The sequence below is a fragment of the Rosa chinensis genome, chromosome 2 (assembly GCF_002994745.2).
Source record: "Rosa chinensis cultivar Old Blush chromosome 2, RchiOBHm-V2, whole genome shotgun sequence".
NCBI classification, from domain to species: domain Eukaryota; kingdom Viridiplantae; phylum Streptophyta; class Magnoliopsida; order Rosales; family Rosaceae; genus Rosa; species Rosa chinensis.
Window position 1 is genome coordinate 72,828,016 of NC_037089.1, and position 11,050 is coordinate 72,839,065.

An 11,050-nucleotide genomic window follows, 5' to 3' on the forward strand; every position below is an offset into this window, starting at 1 on the left:
AGATGGTTATACCACATCCATCCGGATTGTTTCAATCCATATAGTGAGCGTTTCAATCTTATTGAAAACGCGCTCCGTGGTTTAGAGCCATTTGATTTGGGTAATTGAAGTCCATCTGGAACCTTCATATATATCTCTGAATCTAGATCCCCATAGAGATATGCTGTAACCACATCCATAAGCTGCATGTCAAGTTTTTCGGAAACTACCAAACTGACAAGGTAGCGGAACGTTATAATGTCCATTACGGGAGAATATGTCTCCTCGTAGTCGATTCCAGGGCGTTGTGAGAAACCTTGCGCTACAAGGCGGGCTTTGTATCTAACAACCTCATTTTTCTAATTACGCTTTCTAACAAAGACCCATTTATGGCCAACAAGTTTTATATTTGGTGGTGTCAGTGTTATAGACCCAAATACCTGTCTCTTTGTTAGTGAATCCAATTCAGTCTGGATCGCATCTTTCCATTTATACCAATCTGCTCTTCGTTGACATTCTTCAACGGAGCGAGGTTCGATATCATCGTATTCTATAATTTCTTTTGCAATGTGATATGCAAAAGTATCATTAATAGTTATAGAATTTCTATCCATCATCACATGTATACTAGTGTAACTCATGGAGATCTCTCTATTCTCTGGAATTGGTTCTGTTATTGGAGCGTCCTCCAATGATGTCTCTTTGACATAACCATAATCCGGAATATTTTCATGAGATGGATTAATTGTATCGATGATTAATGGATTATTTTGTGCCAAACTCGCTTTCTTTCTTGGGCGAGAATCCATAGAACCTATGGGCCTCCCGCGCTTCCTGGCGGGAGCCGTGGGTCTAGCCACTACGTCACCCATATGGGGGACGTTGGCACCATTCTCATGTACTCTTGAGATGGCATCATGTCCTCTAGTGTTAGGGACATCAATCCTTGCAGGCACATTTGCAGCAGGTATATGTGATCTTGTCACTTTAGCGATATCAGAAAACGTATCAGGCATTGATTCTGCTACGTTCTGAAGATCGAGAATTCTCCGCACTTCTATTTCAGATTGTGCTGTTCGGGGATCAAGATGAGACAGAGTGGGGACAAACCACGACAATTCATGTCTTTTCTGTTGAACATTACCGTTCATGTCTCCCCCTAATGACGGGAAGACTGTCTCATCAAAGTGACAATCCGCAAATCTTGCGGTAAATAGATCGCCTGTCAAGGGTTCTATATAGCGGATAATGGTGGGAGAGTCATACCCAGTATAAAGACCTAATCGTCTTTGAGGACCCATTTTGGTGCGCTGTGGCGGCGCAATTGGCACATAGACTGCACACCCGAATATGCGTAAGTGTGAGACATCGGGCTCATACCCAGTTACCATCTGGGAGGCAGAAAATGGTTGGGTGGCAGTGGGCCTAAGACGAATAAGCACAGCTGCGTGCAATATTGCATATCCCCAAGCAGAAATAGGGAGATTGGTGCGCATAACCAATGCTCGAGCAACCATTTGAAGTCTTTTAATGGCAGCTTCTGCGAGACCATTTTGGGTGTGTACATGAGGCACAGGGTGTTCAACCTCAATCCCAATAGACATGCAATAATCATCAAAAGTTTTTGATGTAAACTCTCCAGCATTGTCAAGACGAATTGACTTAATAGGATGATCAGGGTGGTGAGCCCTCAATTTAATGATTTGTGCTAGGAGTTTAGCAAATGCAGCATTTCTCGTGGATAATAGCATGACATGCGACCAGCGTGTCGATGCATCAACCAACACCATAAAATATCTAAATGGTCCGCAGGTTGGTTGAATAGGTCCACAAATATCACCTTGTATTCTTTGCAAGAATGGTATATTTTCTTTAGTGTCCTTTGCATAGGACGGTCTTGATCCTACCTTTGCTAAAAAGCAAGCCTTGCAAAACGAATGATATGAAGTAGTTCTTTCGACCAATCTTTGGTTCGTACTTCTTTTCGTTTTAAAGAATGGATGTCCGTGTGAAGTTTTTAATATACGGAGCATCATATCTCGACCTGGGTGACCTAAACGGTCGTGCCAAAGTCTATATGTGTCAGAATCCCATAAATTTTCATTCATAACATGGTTGGATTCAATTACTCTGATAGTGGTTGCATATAATCCACTAGAGCGGCACATAAGTTTCTCTAATATTCGTTTATTTCCGTAGTTATTAGAGATAATGCACAGGAACTCTTGTCCATTCTCACAATGTGTTTCCACATGAAAGTTATTGGCTCTTATATCTTTAAAACTCAATAGGGTTCTTCCAGCCCTAGGAGCGTATAGAGCTTCAGTGATATTAATATTCGTGCCATTTGGCAACAAGAATTGAGCTGGTCCTCGACCATGAATCAATTGTGATGATCCTGCCATCGTAGTTATTGAAGACCGACTAGGCGTCATCCATAAAAATAATTGCCTATGTCGTAATATAGTATGTGTGGTGCCACTATCAAGAAGGCATTCCATTTCTCCGGAAAACATACTGAAAAGGAATAAAGTTCGGGATATTAACACATGTCCATGACATTGAATGCGATACTTTATTAATAAGGAAAATAACCAATGATTACATCAAAGTTTCCCAAAGTCTATTACAAAACATAATCAAACATATACAAATTGTAATTGCTCAATCCGTTTGGTAATTCCAATGAGATATGACCAGGAAAGTAAAGAGATGTTGGTGGAGCGAGGCTCGCTTAAATACCTTGATCTCAATTACTTTCCTAGACATCATACTTCATTGGGTACGCCACATGAGAAAAAGTCAATACAATTTGATTAAGGCACGTTTGCCATTATTGGGAAATAGAAAAGACTATTCTAATCAAAGTCTGCTGCATCCTCGTGCACTTGTTTAGCTTTGAAGTCTTCTATGGTGAGATTGACATCTTCACACTCTTCATCTTCGGCAAGGTTGGCTTCTTGCTCCCTGAATTGCCTATACTCTTTGTAGCTTGCAGCTAGTTGAGTACTTGCATTGCATTGCTTGAACCAATGCTCGATTGATCCGCACCGATGACATACGTCATTATGGTTGCCTCCTTTCATTGGAGGTGCAGTTTGTCCACGTTGTGGATATTCCCTAGGAGGGTTACTGCTACTATCACGTCTTATGATGCGACCTCCACGGCCCTTATTGTTATCGTATCCACCTCTCCCACGTGTGGAGTTGTCACCACGTGTGAAGCCACCACGTGTGGAGTTGTCACCACATGTGAAGCCACCACGTGTGGAGTTACCACCACGTGTGTCCGCTTTAAAGTTGCGGTTTCTCTCTTTATTGGAGTGGTTATATGGGCCCGTACGCCTTTCATGTCCCCTGTTATTAGGGTATTGCTGCTTGCGCCCTCTTTTGGGTGCATTATAATTTGCCTCACGGACGCTCTTGGTTCCAATGGGCCTTGAATGATAATTCTTTACAAGGATGTTGTCGTGCTTTTCAGCTACTGACAAAAGATTAATAAGCTCATTAAACCTTGTAATTCGTCCAACATTGACTTCGGTGCGATATTGCTTTGATATCACAATTGCTGAGACGGGAATGGTGGAGAGAGTCTTCTCAATTAGCTCCTCTTCTGTGAGAGGCTTTGCACAGAACCTCAACATGGCTTTGAGGCGAAGAGCTTCCGAGTTATATTCAGCAACAGACTTAAAGTCGGAGAAGCGTATATTATTCCACTGAACCTTCAAGTCAGGGAGGAGGGTATCTTGGATATTACCAAAACACTCTTCTAGCGCTACCCATAGGTCTCTAGCATCTTTGATTGACATGTACTCTAATCTGAGTGCTTTATCCATATGGCGCCGCATCAAGATAATTGCTTGTGCATGCTTTGTAGGTGTTCGTTGGAACACAAGGCCTGGATCAGGAGCTTGAATTATGGGCAATATTCCCTTTGAAGTGAGGTGGTTCTCAACGTCGGTTACCCAACTATGGTATTCCGAACCCGTTGAGTCAAGTATTTGAAAGTCGAGTCTAGGTTCATTCGACATCCTGAAGATAATAAGAGAAGATATATTAGTTTCGGAGTTTAAAACTTCCACGAAAGCTAAAATCAATAATATTTAGACCAAAACAATGATGTTTTGCGGACGCTCTTAGTCCGAATATTATGAACACTCTTAGTTCATGATTACGAACGCTCTTAGTTCATTTAGCGTGAATTACGGTAATTCCGCTTTTAATTGTAAGTCTCTGAAAAGAAGAGAAAAGGAATACAAACTCAAAAACAGGAACTTTAATCTTTAAAACTTACTTGTTGAAATTCGGAGCAAATTCTATTCTGAACAGATCCCACTTCAAATGGTGTACAGATCTCACAACGACTCCAACATGGCTGAAATTTGGAGATCAGATATATGAGACATAGATGAACAACTTTGATGAAGAAAGTATTTTGATCAGAGGTTCTGAACAAGATGTTTCAGGGTGTGCAAACAGGCTGATCTGCACAGGAACGAGAGTGCTGAACAGCTCCCACTTCAAATGATGTACAGGTCTCAAAACCACTCCAATAAGGCTGAAATTTGGAGGTCAGATAGAAGAGACAGAGGCGAAAAACTTTGTTGAAGGAAGGATTTTGATCTGAAGTCTCGATCAAGACGTTTCGGGGCGTGCAAGTAGGCTGGAGTTAGAGCCTCGTGCTGATAACGTGTTTAAGGACAAACCTAAAATAACTTTGGAATGAACATAAATTAACTTGAGAGGGAGAGAGATTTGATTCTGAGAATGGAGAGTAATGTGTGTATTTCATTTCATTCAAAGGAGGTATTTATAGGGATACATTTGGAGTAAATAATGATACAACTTGATGGCATCTTCATTTGTAGCCTCATTTTGTGGCATCTCCATTTGTAGCCTCATTTTGTGGCATCTCCATTTGCAGCTCCACATTGTGGTTGTGATGATGATGATTGCCACACTTGTTCCCAATTGGCATAAAGCTTGACTCACAAGTCACTATACCTAAAATACCTATCTTATACATGACATAGACATTTTATACTATGAACAATACAACATGTTTCATATATACTACAACAGTTCCATCTCTTTTTGTTTTCTCTGCAATTTTTCTTTTGTTTGATTCTATTATCCGACATACATGCCAATCGAGGTTACATATCCTATTACTTACAACCTTGTTCATTTTTTCTTTGACCTTGTTGATGACGTCCTCGATGACACTGATGTAGACAGCGCTCCAGAATCTCTCGTCAAGAACAAGGTAAACGAATCGGAGATTTTACCGGAAAATTGAGAGGTAAAATCCAGCCCAGACAATCGATTAGAGTTGGAAGAGCAAGTAGATTTGGGGTTACAAGACGCCTTTTTCTACCAAGTAGTAAGATCCGATTTCGATTTCTTACTACCTTGCAAATGCGATAGCCAAAGCCCTCTGCTGGGTTGTTACTTGTTACTGAGCCTGCTGTTTTTTTTTTTTTGGTTTGACCCAATCTGTTAGCGCGTGGTTGACCTAATTGAGGACTCACGCGCTGTTAACTCAAAGCAGGTCCGGCAACCAACACTCAAGGAATCGAAACTCTCAAGCAACCAACACTCAAGGAATCGAAAAAGGTAAGCTTGAGAGGCAATAAGGGGGAGAGACCAACCAGGCTTTAGTTAGTTACTCGAGCAAATACTCTCAGCTCTTGCTGCCAAAATTCTCTAAATTTTCAGGGTTAACGTTCAGACAATTGCTACAATTAAGCTGGCATTTATCCATTGTAGATCGATATACAGGTGGAAGCAATGGAAAACCAACCGAGCGAAAGCGTCGTCGTAAGGTTAGTTATATGTAAATACAGTTCAACTTGTATCTAGTTCTGTGAGTGAAAAATCAAAAATTATTTTGTAAACGTTACTAATCAATAACCACGCCCTAAAACACTCAAGTGAAGCTTGGAACCCCCTACGTGTCAGTATACTCATGTATATGCCCACCTTAATTATAAGTTAACCCGATCTAATCCGTTTTTCTTTTCCCGTTCGATGGTTGCATCTTCTTCTTTTTCTTTGTTTTACCAGCCTTCCATCTCCACCAGTGTACCGTTTGGAGAGGTCAGCAGCTACAGCTTCAATGAGAAAATTGTGGTCTACAGTTACTTATCCAATGAGACAACTATGGTCAACCGTTATTTATCCAAGTGGAGAATGCTGCTGGGAATTGATATTTGTTCCCAGTTGGGAGATATGTGAAGCTATCGCCAAAGCAGACAGTCCAGGAAGCTACATTATACTTGGGACTTTATGGCTGGCACATATAATTCTTTCACCCATCAAATATACATGGAAAGTGCTAAGAAGGAAGGCGATTCTGACATGTATTGCAGTGTCGTTGGATCCTTTCTTCTTTTATATTCCAATCATCAATCAGGAAAACAAGTGTCTTGGAGTCGACAAAAAACTGAGGAATACACTTCTTGTGTTGCGATCAGTGACGGATTTTGCTAGTGTATTGCATATTGTATCTCAAGTTCGGGATTGGACCATCGACCCAAACCCCGACTCCCACACCGACACCGATTCCTACTTTGACTCTGAACTCAGGCCGACAACATCTCCGTTGCAAAAACTGATGAAGTCCATAGTAGAGGCAATAAATGGGAGGATGCCTTGGTTATCTCTCTCTCTCGTGATTGATTTTCTTGTTCTTCTTCCAATTCCGCAGGTAACACCGTAACACTACTGTCATTCCCAATTTTGACTTTGTTGGTTTTGTTTTTTATTTTTTATTTTTTATTTTTTATTTTTTATTTTTTATTTTTTCTCACTTATGATATATAGCTCTATTTTTCAGGTGGCAATAGTAGTTATCTTCTTCAAAATGGGGGGCTCTAAATTTTTCCTTCAAAGAACGATTCTCAATGTCCTTCTAATATTTCAATACATCCCCAGGATTTGTCAAATCTACCTATCAAGCAAGAAACTAGAAAGGGTTGGAATATGGGTTAAAGGTGCATTCAACTTTTTTCTTTACATCCTCGCTGGGCATGTAAGTTTTATCTCTAATATCACAGATATCACACACACACACACACACACACACACACAATCTTGCTCAGGTGCGGATATTCGAACCTAAGCAAAACGTATGGATTACCCATTTTTACTCACTTTTCGATCATATTTTCACATCTTAACCGTTCAGTTTTTAGATACTAATGTATAGATCATCTCTACAAAATTTCAGCCAATTTGATGATCGTTAAGTCATCCAAAACTGCAATTTACATGAACGAACCGAATCTGTCGAACCAAAACCGTTCGAATTTTTATTATGGTAAATTGCAGTTTTTGATGCCTTAACGATCACCAAATTGGCTGAAAATTTGCATAAATGATCTATACATTAGGATCTAAAAACTAGACGGTTAAGATATGAAAATATGATCGGAAAGTGGGGAAAAATTGGAAATCCACACCTTTTGCTTAGGTGTGGATATCCGCAACCAAGAAGGGCTGTATATATATATATATATATATATATATTATTAAATAACTACTGTTTGATCTAAACTATACTAATTAGTTCATTACGAAATTTTGGCTTATCAAAGGAAGGGCTAGTGTTTTAAAATTTGAAAAAAAATCACAAGCATTACAAACTATCTTTAAAAAAAAAATTACAAATTATTAAGATGAGTTCTCAACTATGCAATTGATTTAACACTCAATTTTTTTTTATTAAAATAGATGACACCAACCCCGTTTAAAGGTTTTTTTTTCCATCACATATAAAGGAAAAATGGAAAATTTCAAGAAGCCAATAAAAAAATGAACAGAAAAAGGAAAAAGAAAAAAGAAAAAAAGAATTTAGTAACTAATTAGAAGTTGGGTACTGGGCTACATTTGGTCCATTAACATAATTCTCATTTTTATAAGTGGGAGTTCATGAGTTTAACTCGTAATGGATTAGTTATCGTATACGAGTTGTTTATTTGATAATAAAAAATAAAAAAAGGTTGATGATAAAGTAGAATCATGTGTCACTTGTGCAACAAAAAAGGCAGTAAAGTCATAGGTCTATTTTTTAATATAGCTATTGGTATTTTTACATTTTTATCTAGCATGAATGATGAATGATATATAATTTTTTTTAGATAATGACAATTGATTCATTAATCAGTGAAATTACACGTAACAACCAACAGTGGTGTAACTATCAAAAGAGTTGTTAAAGCAACAATGAAGCACGGCCAAAAACTACCCTATACACTAAGAAATTCCAAGTTTGAAATAAATAATGCGGGTACTCTAGAAAACATATCTCAAACTTGAGGACGTACGAACCTTTTGGAGAGAGTAATTCTAACAAAATAAAAATAAGAATGAAAAGGTAAAAGCCAAGCTGAAAACTAAAGCCTAAATGCATAGAGCCCATCAACTTAGGAGAACCCTAGGCCACTTAGTAATTACAAACTCATCGCCACTTGCATCTCTGAACCATGCCGGCGAAACGATGCAACCTGCCTCCCAAACCCGTTCCATCAAAAGCATGACCACATGACCAACAAGTCGGATCGCTCTAGCAGGGATGCTACAAAACACAGAGAGCCAAAAAAGCAGGGGAAAAAGTCACAAAAGTGCAATACCACGCAAACAAAGCCAATTACTCTCTCTATCGTCCACCAGATGACCAGAGAAGTGGAAGAACCACCTTTACCAGCCCAAGTTTCCCTGCCACCACCAAGAAAACCTAGCGGAGGCCGGCCCCTTCCTCCCATTAGAAAGTTTTATTTTCTAGTTTTTTCTTCACGCAACTAAATTAAACCAAATGGTCTTGAGTCTCAATTAGCATTGAACTGTATGAAGGGCACCCTTTGGATTTTTCGAAGTACATGCATGCTCTTTCATGGTGATTTATTTTTGGTATTTTCTTCCCTTTTTTTATTCGATCTGGTTATGCTCTTTCATGGTGATTTATCTTTGGTACTCTCTTCTCTTTTGTTATTTGTTCTTGTTATTGACAGCGAGTACATTATCTAAATCATTGGTCTTATAGGTCAGTATCTAATATATTGGTCTTATAGGTACTTGCATCATTTTGGTACTTTTTTTCCATTCAACGAGAGACATCATGTTGGCACCTGACGCGCCTGAAAGCAAGCGCGCAATTTAACCCTGAAATATCGTTAGTAGTATAAGCAAATAGGGATCGTTCTATTCCGGGGATTGAGGGTACACCTGTAATTGTGTAACAAATAAAGAAAAGTATTATTTACAAAAATAAAATAAAGAATATAAATATATACAATTGTATAAACAAATAAAGAATTAAAATAATAAAGTATTATTTACAAAAATAAAATAAAGAATAGAAATATATACAAGTAACAAAATAAAAAGGGAGGGGGTTTAAGAATTATAGAATTGAAAATTAAGATAAATAAAATAAAGAAAATGTAAAAACATATATACAAGGGTGGATCAAAACCACATCCATATGCAAGAAATCCAATTACAATTCATATAGTTGATTTTAAATGTCATGAGAGAGGAGTTGATCATGTGAAACATTCGAAAGCAAATGATTTCCCATATTTTACTTTTCAATGCTAATTAACCTAAGCGAAAGCACCTAGATTAATCCTATCAAACATGCAATCAAGCCCTAGAAAGCTAGTCAATCATGTCATGTTCAACGCATTAGACATAGAGAAAGGCTGTCAACTCAAGTGTACAACTTAGTATGGAAAAGTCCACCTAATTGCAATCCTCGTTAATTAAATTCGGTCTTTGCACAAAACCTTTACTACTTTGATTCAAGTTTACACAAAACGAAAAGTCGATTTCATGTTCTTAAACCTAGCACCAATTATATCAAAACCCTAAGTGTTTGCAACCACATAAGATTAAAATACAAAAGTTTTCTATCATGCAAATTTAATTAAACAAACCCACATAAGCAACATAAAAATCAACATATAGAAATCACAACTTTATCTCAAAACATATAAACGGGCTTTAAACTTTGCCCTTAACATTATTTGTTAACTAGAATTCATAGTTCTACAAATCTAAACAAAGAAAACCAAAATAAATTACAAGGAAAAAGATAGAATTACACCATGAAGGGAGTGGATGATGAAGAGCTTGAGACGTTGATCTTGAATCTTTAAAGCAAGACTTCACTATCACGGCACAAGGTGGATGATGACGGCTAGGAGGCTTCATGGCTTCTTCTTCTCTTCTTCTCTTGAAAATGAAGAACAAGAAAACTAGAGAATGAAAAAGAAATATGGAGAGGAAATGGAGAGACAAAGAAGATGGAATGGATGAAGGAATGTTACTAAGGAAAAATGGAAAGGAAATGGAGAGACAAGGAGATGAAATGGATGAAGGAATTGGTTTAGGAAAATGGAAAGGAAATGGAGAGACAAAGAAGATGAGATGGATGAAGGAATTTGTGTTAGAATGAGAGGAGAAGGTGTTTATATAGGGAAGAAAAAGAAGAGTGAAATGATGAGTGGAAGAAAAATAATGAAAGTGGAGTATGAAAGTGATTTGTAGAATATGGAAAAGAAAGAGAAATGATGATTACACCCTAAAACATGGAATGTTTTTGGGTGATGATGATGGTGGATTAGTGTGAGAAATGATGGAGAAAACATGATGATTACACCCTAAAACATGGAATGTTTTTGGGTGATGATGATGGTGGATTAGTGTGAGAAATGATGGAGAAAACATGATGATTACACCCTAAAACATGGAATATTTTTGGGTGATGATGATGATGGATTTCCTACTCATTTACTTCAATTTTATCTCCACCATTTGTAGGTAAGTGTGGACATAATGCTCATTTCACCATCATTTACTCCAATGTACCTAAGAAAATAGAAATTGAGTTAAAAATCGATTCGTTAAGGAATTAACTAAGCAAAATGTGAGGAATTAACTATTAAAATATCACATTAAAATGCTCCTATCAAATTCCCCCACACTTAGCTTTTGCTAGTCCCATAGCAAAACAAAACAAAAAAAATCGAAAACATAACAAAGACTTGACAAAAAGCAAGTAAATGAC